This window comes from Anabrus simplex, chromosome 8, assembly GCF_040414725.1.
Source record: "Anabrus simplex isolate iqAnaSimp1 chromosome 8, ASM4041472v1, whole genome shotgun sequence".
In the NCBI taxonomy this organism is placed as follows: Eukaryota; Metazoa; Arthropoda; class Insecta; order Orthoptera; family Tettigoniidae; genus Anabrus; species Anabrus simplex.
Window position 1 is genome coordinate 77,020,816 of NC_090272.1, and position 12,781 is coordinate 77,033,596.

The 12,781-nt window shown below is 39.3% G+C and overlaps 1 protein-coding gene across 6 annotated transcripts in view; it reads right to left on the reverse strand.

Moving 5' to 3' along the window:
* LOC136878800 (tudor domain-containing protein 7) overlaps positions 1–12,781 on the reverse strand; it is a 299,722-nt gene that overhangs the window by 198,359 nt on the left and 88,582 nt on the right. The gene's annotated exons all lie outside the window — the stretch shown is intronic.

The window sequence follows — 12,781 nt, forward strand, 5'->3', positions numbered from 1 at the left end:
GTGAACCTAGGAGGGGATGGGCGAACTCATACATTCTGATTGGCTACTCCAAGGCCAGAGTTTTCCTATATATAGTGAGCGAGGCAGCGTTCACAATAATTCGGTCTTGTCTTGACCTGATCTGCCTTTAGTCTGCGTTGGTCTGTGTCGTGTGCGACGCCTCGCTTCCGGGATGGCGCGCCTTCGGGTAGCACTCTTACTTTCCATTCCGGTTAGAATTTCCATAATGTTCAATTGCTATTCCGTATAGGAGTCTGTCCTAGCCTAACCTAGATTCGCCAAATTAATTATTTACGATGCCTTAGCTTTTCTGCTGGGGTTCCCAGTTTGTTTTCGAGGCATTCCCATTTCTTATTTCACTAAATATGTAGATTGTAATTTAATACGTTTACCTTGGGGTTTGCCTCTGGTAGTTCTGTATCACTTCATGTACGCTAGAATTTAGGAGAGTACATTCACTTCACTGTAAATTGTAATCGTTCTTACGTTGCTTTTAACCTACTAACTTGCATTGTACTACTGGATTTGTAACTAGTTGTATAGCTGGTTTGAAGTTTGAAATTCGTAGTGAAGCTCATTATCACAGAACCTCTAAGATATGTCTATCACGGAGCGTATAGTTCGTAAGTTGTAAAATGGTGGATTTTGATCGGAAAGTATTTGTAAAATTTTCACTTGTAAATAATATTTTTCAAATTTAAGGATCACGGCGAATTATTTCAGAATCTGCAACCTAAGCCATATCCATGCCCTCACAAGGTCGTAGTTCCTTCCATTTTCCGGGTTCATTGTCCACTGGTTGGCCCTAAAGATATTTCGTATTATGTTGTTGTTGGCAGAGATCCGCGTAGGCCAGCTGATGTTTCTCCGAGTGTACAGTGTTTTCCGATAGTGTGTAGTTGCTCTTACTTCCCTCCTTTATTGTGTTTAGTACTAGTTTTGTGTAACCACCGTAGTAAATGATACAGCAACAAACTACCGTTGCGCATTTTTTCAGATCTTCCAGTTCGCCGTAGACACCTGCTATGTGCCTGCTAAACAAAATGGACTTTACCAGCTTGAGTCACTCCCATCAGTTCTGGTAGCAACAGGAAACCTAGGGAAGCTGGATCCCATTCCTTCACGCTGCGCTTGTTCCCAGGGGGTTCAACCCCTAAAGGAATCAAAAGTTAAAGACTCTGGTGGGGGACCACCTCGGGCTGGCTGAAGACGTTTCGAAGCCATGCCCAAAATCATCCTCACCGAATGCCACCCATTCCGATCAGAGCCTCTGCAGCCGAACCAAGCAACCAAGGCAATACCCACCTGGTCGTAGCAAGTATTGCCCGTGGTCCGATCTTGGACGATTCCTAATACGGAATGACTGAGGCAATGAGTACCAGGAATCCCTTCCTCCAATCACACGCAATAGCATGTACCCCATAGTGTGTACAGAGTAGTAAATATAGAGAAAAAAATAAAAATAATATGTCCTTCTGACATTCGGCTGTGTGGGGACCTGTGTTGTCAGGCAGATACTAGTGCACAATTACATGACGCTCCCACCCGCAGGATTCCTGGGCAGTCATGAGAGGGTTATCGGGCGCAATCGCACACTTAAAGAGGCCTATCTCTCAACAGCACACACATCAAGAATGTTGAATTGGTCTACAACCAACCCTCAAAAACAATAAAATATAAATAGGGGACCGATAGCCACATGAAACTGTTAATTGCCTCCAATGACAGGCAGGGATTACCTGTGAATGCATTCTGCCCCTCCCATCCACAGGGGGTCCAACAAATGATACCAAGCAGCAATCTATGTCCACACCAAGGTCACCCCTTTTAGTCACCTCCTACAACAGGCACGGAATACCGGGGGGGGGGGGGAGGGGGGTGTATTCTACATCTGCGTCGCCCACCCACAGGAGTGTTACCTTTTAGACACCTCTTACGATTCTGCCCCTCCCATCCACAGGGGGTCCATCAAATGATACCAAGCAGCAATCTATGTCCACACCAAGGTCGCCCCTTTTAGTCACCTCCTACAACAGGCAGGGAATACCGGGGGGGGAGGGAGGGGGGTGTATTCTTCATCTGCGTCCCCCACCCACAGGGGGTAATTAATGAACGAATATGGCATCGGATCGCCTACTATCACATATGTAAGTAAAGACGAATTGCTGAAATTCTATTCATCCACAGAATCAACCAAGGCCATTGGATAACTTGTTCTTGGAAAACATAAGCATTGGGCATTGTTTTGCATGAACGGTTTACTATTACATGATCTATCTCTGGACCTGATCACAGAAAAGTTTAAAGAACAGTATTAGAAAATGGAACCGACAGAGGAGTCTGCCTTTCCACATGGGTTGGTTGTAACTGACAAAAAAGAAATCATATGACACAGTCACAGTCTATGTTCACAAGCTTGAGGAAATAGTGGAAAGAGCACAATCGAACACCAGAACAAATATATAACGCCAATTAGATCAACTTCTTGTAGCATTGTTTACCCAACAGGAATATCACACATGGTGTTGAAAAAGTGGCAGATGGCTTTGAATTACACAAAGACCAATTTACAGTGATGTGTGGTACAAATGGTGCAGTCAAAAATCAAGTGATATTGTTGTGCTCTTAATGTACAGCAAAATGGGATAATATGCAATCCTTGGTCTGGAAGGTGCTGGATATAATAACTCTTATCGTAATTTTGATTTCAGGGAAGTTGAGCTTTTTACTGCTCATTCTGATTGCAATACTACACATGGAATCTAAGCAATTTGCCAAATTTTATGATGATCATGATGATGACGTCGAATGATGTTTAAGGGGCCTAACATCTAGAAAATCACCCCCTAATATTACGAGATGAGACAAAATGTAATGACAATTAAAATTCAAGAGATGATGATGAATGAATATGAATTTACAATAATCAGCAACCGGGCTGAGTGGCTCAGACGGTTGAGGTGCTGGCCTTCTGACCCCACCTTGGCAGATTGGATCCTGGCTCAGTCCGGTAGTATTTGACGGTGCTCAAATACGTCAGCCTCGTGTCGGTAGATTTACTGGCACATAAAAGAACTCCTGAGGGACAAAATTCCGGCACCTTTGCATCTTCAAAAACCTTCAAAAGTAGTTAGTGGGCCATAAAGCAAAAAACATTATTATTAAAATAATCAGCAGATAAAACCCACGATACTGTAAGTTAAATTCCAAAATCCATCCACCGATTAGAATTCAAACAGACTACGAAGAACAATGATTATAAACTTAAAACAATCAATGGATCCGACCTGCAATTGCCCACTTTCTCATAAAATAAGTTAAAAAAATGGTATAAACTGAACAAGGGACTGCTTCCAAAGGAAAATCCTATATCGGTGATGCTTGTTGCCCAAAGGGTTCCAAAATCCAGGTCATCGGCCCCTAATAATGGTGGTAATCGCTGGTAAAGTAGAACTTTAGTGCTCCTCACGTAGCAGTACTAATCACAAGTAACGTAGACCAACGGCGTTTCTCACATAGTACTAATCACAGGTAACACAGACATATGGTGGTCCTCACATAATAGCAGCACTCGCAGGCAACGCAGACCCATGATGCTCCTCACATAGTAGTACTGATCACAGGCTCCTTGCACAGCTGTAGTGTTCCTCACATAGTGATACCAATCACAAGCAACATAAACCCATGGTGTTCCGCACGCAGTGATACTAATAACGGATACCGTAAACCCATAGTGATAGCCCCACTATGATACTTATCACAGATCAATGATATTCCTAACATTGTGGTACTGATATATATAAAATAAGAGTTTCGTCTGTACATTGCCCAGAATTTGAAAAGAATGTTATTTCTGTATCGGTCACATCCATAATAACAAGGAAATGCACTTTTTTACTTTTCCGTAACTTCTGTCTGTCTGTCTGTATGTATGTACACGCATCACGAGAAAACGGCTGAAGAGAATTTAATGAAAATCGGTATGTAAAGACGGGGGATGCACCGCTACAATCTGGGCTATAAATCATTTTACTCACGCTGAGTGAAATGGTAGTTTAGGGGAAGGCCTAAAATTGAATTCTCAAATATTTATATTATTTGTGGTCCTATCGATAAATACTACATAACGAAAATTATATAAAATTAAATTTCTGATCATTTATGTCATACATTGTACCCGTACCAGCTTTGATAACACAGATACTCATGAATTTGTATTTTTGTTGCCAACTCCATTTCAAGGCCGAGCCACAAGAAAATGGGTTAACAGAATTTAATGAAAGTCGATATATAGAGTGGGGGAATAAGAAACTACAGACTAAGTTATAAACAACTTTATTCGCCCTGTATGAAATTGTAGTTTAGGAGAAGACGCCTAAAATTTAATTTTTAAATACCTATGTTATTGGTCCTATCGAAAAGTACTACCATAACAAAAGTTATAAAGAATACAATTTCCGACCATTTATGTTTTATTCAATTTTACCGTACCGACTATGATAAGAGTGGTATTTCAGAGTAAGAAGAAAACTAAATGTGAAGGCCTGCAATATTGAAAGCGCGTAACACTGATCAATAACAGCATTACCTTGACCATTGTTTGTGGTGATGCTCTTTGTCTCTTATGCTGCTGCTCAAATCGGATAGATGGGATTACTGCTGTGTACCGAGTATAACAGCCTGACTGAATACTGGCGGGAAATAGCTAGTGAGATGGAAAACTTTCTTCTTTAGCATGTCATTCCTCTGGTTCATACATTTTCTGATACCGTTCTGCTGGTACGTAACTGAATGGTTCATCATAGTATTCCAGCTATTCAATCCCTACTCTGACACACTGTTTTGAATGAGCAGTGTGCACTCTTAAGGCAAAGTAGTAGTAGTAGTAGTATGACCTGGTCTAAAATTACAATTTAGGCATATTCCAAATTATAGCACTACAATTCACTAAATAACTCAAAATTCTACCCTGAAAAGAGCCGTTTCTTAAAAAGACCTTCTTCCTTTTCACTTTTATTAAATTCTACATTCATTTTATTCAAAACTAGCAATGAAGAGGGGGTTTCTCCTCTGGCTTGGAGGGAAAAATTTGCCTCCAAGTAAGATAAGATTTTCCCACTCCCAGTGTAATGAATTGAGATTTTCCAACTCATCGGGTTCTCTTAGGAAACAGATTAGTAAAAGGGCATAGTTTTTGCCCTGAAACTCTTCACTATTTAACCACCACCCACCCCCCTCCCTGAAAAAAGAGTAAGAGTGTTCACGGATCACGGCTATCTCCGGCTTGGTCATTCCAGCCCTGGAACTTTGGACTGTTAGATCGGCAGCGTAGTACTGTTCGTTAAAAGTGATAAAAAGTGTGGCTCTTCATTTGATCGAGTATTTCATGTGAAATCATTGCTTTTACTCGCGCTATTCCCACTGACGTCATTGTAATGACCTATGTTCATTTCAGTTGGGAAAACCACTAAGACAGACTTTCTGAGGATGTAAAAAGGCAGACGGAGAGCGAGTGTGCCATTATAATGAAAACACCCCAACCTGATTGTTAATGATGGTAGGTAAGCGGACCTACCATTACACTGAAAATTCCCAAACGCAGTCTTCATATGAGAAAAGACATTTGGTGATTTCTCAGTCGCGTTTCTAGGGTAACAGTAGGAGCTATGCAATTTAATACAGTCTTGCTTACAACGTGTACTCTACCTAACGTATAATTCTGTATACAATGTAGAATTCCGCAGCTAAGCACGGGTACTTCAGCTAGTCACAAATAAAGTCGACCCATGGTGTTCCTTGCATGATGGTACCGATCACAGATAAATCTCATGGTTCAAAATCCATCATCTCTTGGTTGCCCCTTTTAGGTGAATCTTATGACAGGCAGAGGATACTGTAGGTGTATTCTTCATCTGTGTCCCCCACCCACAGCGGGTGTTGCCAAATTTCTTATGAAACACATTCGAACTGAAAGAGAGCTTAAGTTCCATGAAATTTGTTGCCAATTCTAAAATAGTAAGTTCAAATACAGAATTATGCCACACTTGACTATGACAAATTCAATGGAAGATGATGACCAAAGCCTGCAGACAGCAATGAGTACAACAATGTTTAACCAACTCCATAACAGCATGTGAAGCTCCAAAAGGTTGACGACGTATACTTTAAGAATGCTCATCTTTTTTAACGTACCAGACAAAAGAAACTCATGTTTCTGAAGGAGGTGAACAGAAAATAAGATGTCAATCATCTCCAAATACAAGACAGAAACAAAAATGTCAGATTATTAAAATCAATCAAAGGAATTTATGTTGACAATTGGGCTGCAGTGAGAATTGATGGTAGAATGAGTTCTTGGTTTAAGATATTTACAGGGGTTAGAAAAGGCTGTAATCTTTCAACTTTGTTGTTCATAATTTACATGGATCATCTACTGACAGATATTAAGTGGCAGTGTTAATGGTAGATTGTGCCGAAAGCCTGCAGTCTAATATCTTGGAATGTGAAAATAGGTGCAATGAGTATGGTATGAAAATCAGCTTTTCCAAGACTAAAATGATGTCAGTAGATAAGCAATCCAAGAGAACTGAAGGTCAGATTGGAGAAACAAAGCTGGAACAGGCAGAGAATTTCAAGTATTTAGGATGTATGTTCTTCCAGGATGGTAGTATAGTAAGTGAAAGTGAATCAAGGTGCAGCAAAGCTAATGCAGTCAGCTCACAATTGTGATCAACAGTATTCTGTATGAAGGAAGTCAGCTCCCGGACAAAACTATCCCAGATCAACTTTGCTTTAGGGGAGTGAAAGCTGGGTGAACTCACGATATCTTATTCATAAGTTAGAAGTTATTGCTGTTGTTATTGTTTGAGTCATCAGTCCATAGACTGGTGTGATGCAGCCCTCCATGTCACCCTATTCTGTGCTAACCTTTTCATTTCTACATAATTATTGAATTCTGCATCTGCTCTAATCTGCTTGTCATATTCATACCTTGGTCTACCCCTACCATTCTTACCACCTACACTTCCTTCAAAAACCAACTGAACAAGTCCTGGGTGTCTTAAGATGTGTCCTATCATTCTATCTCTTCTTCTTGTCAAATTTAGCCAAATCAATCTCCTCTCACCAATTTGATTCAGTATCTCTTCATTCGTGATTCGATCTATCCCTCTCACTTTCAGCATTCTTCTGTAACACCACATTTCAAAAGCTTCTATTCTCCATCTTTCTGAGCTGGTTATTGTCCATGTTTCACTTCTATACAATGCCACGCTCCACACGAAAGTCTTCAAAAACATCTTTGTAATTCATATATCAAATGTTTGAAGTGAGCAAATTTCTTTTCTTAAGAAAGCTCTTCCTTGCTTGTGCTAATCTGCATTTTATATCCTCCTTACTTCTGCCATCGTTAGTTATTTTACTACCCAAGTAACAATATTCATCTACTTCCTTTAAGACTTCATTTCCTAATTTAATATTTCCTGCATCACCTGCCTTCGTTCGACTGCACTCTATTACTTTTGATTTGGACTTATTTATTTTCATCATGTACTCCTTACCCAAGACTTCATCCATACCATTCAGCAGCTTCTCAAGATCTTCTGCAGTCTCAGATAAAATAACAATATCATCGGCAAATCTCAAGGTTTTGATTTCCTCTCCTTGGATTGTGATTCCCTTTCCAAATTCCTCTTTGATTTCCTTTACTGCCTGTTCTATGTAAACATTGAAAAGGAGAGGGGACAAACTGCAGCCTTGCCTCACTCCTTTCTGGATTGCTGCTTCTTTTTCGAAGCCCTCGATTCTTATCACTGCAGACTGATTTTATACAGATTGTAGATAATTCTTCGTTCTCGGTATCTGATCCCTATCATCTTCAGAATCATAAATAGCTTGGTCCAATCAACATTATCGAATGCCTTTTCTAGATCTACGAATACCATGTACGTGGGTTTGTCCTTCTTGATTCGATCCTCTAAGATCAGACGTAAAGTCAGGATTGCTTCACGTGTTCCTACATTTCTTCTGAAGCCAAATTGATCTTCTCCCAACTCAGCTTCAACTTGTTTTTCCATTCCTCTGTAAATAATACGTGTTAAAATTTTGCAGGCATGAGATACTAAACTAATGGTGCGGTAGTTTTCACACCTGTCAGCACCGGCTTTCTTGGGAATAGGTATAACAACATTCTGCCGAAAATCGGATCGGACTTCTTCTGTCTAATACATCTTACACACTAAATGGAATAACCTTGCCCTCCTGGTTTCTCCTAAGGCAGTCAGTAATTCAGAGGGAATGTCATCAATTCCAGGTGCCTTGTTCCTATTTAGGTCGCTCAGAGCTCTGTCAAACTCTGACCTCAAAATTGGGTCTCCCAACTCATCAGCATCAACAACCTCTTCTTGTTCCAGAACCAAATTATCTACATCTTTATCTTCATACAACTGTTGGATATGTTCCTGCCATCTTTCTGCTTTGTCTTCTTTTCCCTAGAAGTGGCTTTGCATCTGAACTTTTAATATTCATACACCTAGATTTCCTTTCTCCAAAGGTTTCCTTGATTTTCTTGTATGCAGCATCGACCTTTCCTAGGACCATACAACCTTCGACATCCTTGCACTTATTACAAGTGATGAAAATCATTTTTTGTCCGTATTAAAAGTTTCGTAAAATATACACGAAAATATTTAAAATTTATTTCCACCTATTCAATACAATATAAGATGTTGACATTTAAGTCAAAACATTTTTCAAATGTGAGACATGTTTCGCCTCTTACTGTGAGGCATCTTCAGTCACTAATCAAAACCTTATTACTTTTGTCAGACAACATTTCAAACATTCTACAGCTATTATAAAAATGTTCATAAAACAACTAAGAATCTAATATAATGATGAACAATGTGTAGTACACTTGATGAATAGGACGACATTAGATGGTACAGTAGTACGGATGATGGCTTGAAGCCTTAGTCAATATTAGGTTTTAAATACATAGTGGAAAGCATATAAAATCATTTCAATTAAGATATACAGTACGTTTAAATGATATTAAAATAGTAGGTTCTTAGATGGTACACTTAAAAATGGAGGTATCATAAGTGACAGTTGATGGCTTAAAGCCGTAGTCAGAGTTTGAAGTATAGGTAAATAACATGTTAATATACACATATGAAAAAGATTACATTAATGAATATAAAATGTAAAATGTGAAGGAAAAACATTCCAAATGTTGCGCAATTGTATTGATGCCAGCGTATATTTGCCCTTAATGTTTAATGGTCAACAGTTCATAAGTTATTTATAGATGGGTTCAGCGAGACTGTGCTGTCAAGTAGTTTATAGTTGGCTTAAATTTATTTTGATTCATCTGAGTAAGTTTGTAGAGATGATGAGCTGTTATTCTCTACGTTGGTAAGATTTTAACACGAAGGTTGAATGGCTGTTGTTTTCTTAACAGATTGACAATATTTTTTCAAAATGTTGATATTGGAAATTTTTATATTATTGACGAATGTTGTGGGAGTTTAATGGGGCTGTTGAAATAATGTTGTTGATTGGTTGGTTCTGAAATGAAGAGAAAAACTGTATTAATATGATGAGAATGAAAGAAAAAACTTGGGAAGGTTTTGTTAAAGTGTTGATGAAGAGAGAATGTTGGTGCTTACCTATGGCGTTGCTGGCCCACAAGTCAAACGGGAGTACAAGATGAAAATAAATAAGTCCAAAACAAAAGTAATGGAGTGCAGTCGAACGAAGGCAGGTGATGCAGGAAATATTAGATTAGGAAATGAAGTCTTAAAGGAAGTAGATGAATATTGTTACTTGGGGAGTAAAATAACAAAAGATGGCAGAAGTAAGGACATAAAATGCAGACTAGCACAAGCAAGGAAGAGCTTTCTTAAGAAAAGAAATCTGCTCACTTCAAATATTGATATATGAATTAGAAAGATGTTTTTGAAGACTTTCGTGTGGAGCATGGCATTGTATGGAAATGAAACATGGACGATAACTAGCTCAGAAAGAAAGAGAATATTAACTTTTGAAATGTGGTGTTACAGAAGAATGCTGAAGGTGAGATGGATAGATCGAATCACGAATGAAGAGATACTGAATCGAATTGCTGAGAGGAGATCGATTTGGCTAAATTTGACGAGAAGAAGAGATAGAATGATAGGACACATCTTAAGACACCCAGGACTTGTTCAGTTGGTTTTTGAAGGAAGTGTAGGGGGTAAGAACGGTTGGGGTAGACCAAGATATGAATATGACAAGCAGATTAGAGCAGATGTAGGATGCAATAGTTACGTAGAAATGAAAAGGTTAGCACAGGATAGGGTGGCATGGAGAGCTGCATCAAACCAGTCTATGGAGTGATGACTCAAACAACATTAAGACGTTAAGATGGAAAAAAGATGTACCAACGAAGTGCAAGAAGGCTTTATACTCGTCCTTCAGCAGCCTGGACGCTGACTAAGCAGAACCAAAGTAAGATACAAGCAGCTGAAATGAGGTTCTTGAGGAGCATACAGGGAAAGACTAGACGAGATAGAATACGAAATGAGGGAATAAGGAGAAGCGTGGGAGTGTGTAAACTTTTAGCAAAGCTAAAATGGTTTGGACACATGATGAGAATGCCACGAGAGAGAATACAAAAGAGAACATTCACAGATACAGAGACTGGAAAGAGGCCTTGGGGACCGCCTAGAATGAGGGGGAGGAGCTCTGTTGTGAACTGTGTTGCAAATAGAGGAATCGATAGCAATAAAGTACTAGAAGAGGAATGGTGGAAAGATCGAGTTAGGTGGAGGGCTGGAAAAGGGGATGAATGAAGAAGAAGAGGAAAAGGTTAAGACTGGTATGAAGTACTGACTGAACACCACCAGCTTTGATTTTATTAATACTTTGAAATCCCAGAGGAGTGTTTGTACTTGCTGGTAAAAGTGAGAGCTCTTCTGCACACTATTTGCCACCTCCTTTGTGGCTAGTGTATCTCGAGATATTACACTGCCAAGGTATGTGAAGTTTTCTTCTTCTCTTCTTCTTCCTGATACGTTTCTGCTTATGCAGGTTGATCATAAAGTTTTCTACACTTTCTAAGTGATGTTTTCCTAGCATGATGTTAGCTGGTCGTCCCTCTCCGTTTATTGCCATCACTACTGTTTTGGGTCTGCTTATCTTCAGATTGAATTCCTGGAACTAAACCTTCCATTCAATGAGTCTCAACCGTACTTTATCGTCAGTTTCTCCCCAGATCACAACATCATCACCAATAGCCACTGCATTTACTGTAGTTCACCACAGGTTTTCTTGATGTTCTTTATTATGTCATCCATGATGGTGCTGGACTCCACTTTTGGTCTGGAACCAGGATGAATGTCAGTCACACAATCGCACACAGCTGGTACAGTGCTCATACAGCATCTGAACTTTCTTCACCAATCCCTCTGGCACATTCCTTTTTCTCTAGCATTCCCATATCTTCTCTCTTGCAATGATGTCATATGTCTTCTCTTCTAGCTGTGGCTACAATCGCAATCTGTTCTCAAAGACTTTTTCAATATTCTTAAGCCCATGAGAAAGGAGTGTTATTCCCTGGTAGTTGGAGCATTTTCGGCAATGTCCTTTCTTAAACAGGGGGATGGTGACACCCTTGCTCCAATTAGTAGTTATCTTGTCTAGGACTATTTCATATCAAATACATGCTTGTGCACGATTTTTGTGAACATATTCAAAAACCGTTATCATATTCTAACAGAATGAGTACAACAGAGGTTTCACAAGGTAAGAATTAAGTGTCAACAACAATATTTAAATTTTCACATTCTATTTAGAAAAATGTTATGGAAAAAAATTTGCATCCATATATGGAATTATATATAATTTTTCTAGAGCATCCTCAATTTAATTTCCTGTCTGAATGACTCGTACTTATGGCATATATATGAATAGGTACAGGTCAGTTACATGAGAACAAATGGAAACAGTTGCTTGATTTTTTACCAAGATGGCAGGAGGACATCTTGCTGCGCAATACCATGTCTCTCTTATTTCTTAATAATTCTATTACTAGTCAGCACACAATGACACAAATGCACAGCATCAAATAGAAAAGAGCAGTGAACACATCAGTGGTAACTCAAACCCGAGTTCTGTAATATACGCAAACTTGACTTATTTCCTGCTGCACCTAGCCAGCTGCTTTACTTCACTCCAGGATTTCCCAGTTACTTTGGGTTCTTCTTCAGCAGTTCCCCTACAGGCCTTTCTCAGGTGACCATGTCTCTGTGCACCTTATGGATTCCAATCCAGTGCAGATCTTTCTATAGCTCTATGCGGCTTCCTTAATGTGTGGCCAATCCGCTGTCACTTTCTCTCCTTAATCGAGACATTTATTGTTTTTTGGTTTGTTGCCTTCCACAGGTCATTATTTTATATCGTATCTCACTATCTCACATTTATCATTTGACACAGGCAACAGTTAACAAGGGCCTGTAAACTTTTACTATCTGCTTTGTTCCACAGCCATATGAAATAACTGCATTCGTATTGCTGGTGAACAGTGGAAGTTTTGCTCTTCTCGAGACACTGTTTTGCCAAACAGAGTAAAGTTACACAAAGACTATGTCTCCCAGACTCACCTTTTCATGTCATCTTATGCTCCTCCATCTTTCTGAACAATGCTACCAACATACACTAAGTAATCAGTTTGATCTTCTAATTCCTCCTCATTCACTACCAGCTATGCCTTAATTCTGGAATTAATTCAATTTCCTGAGTT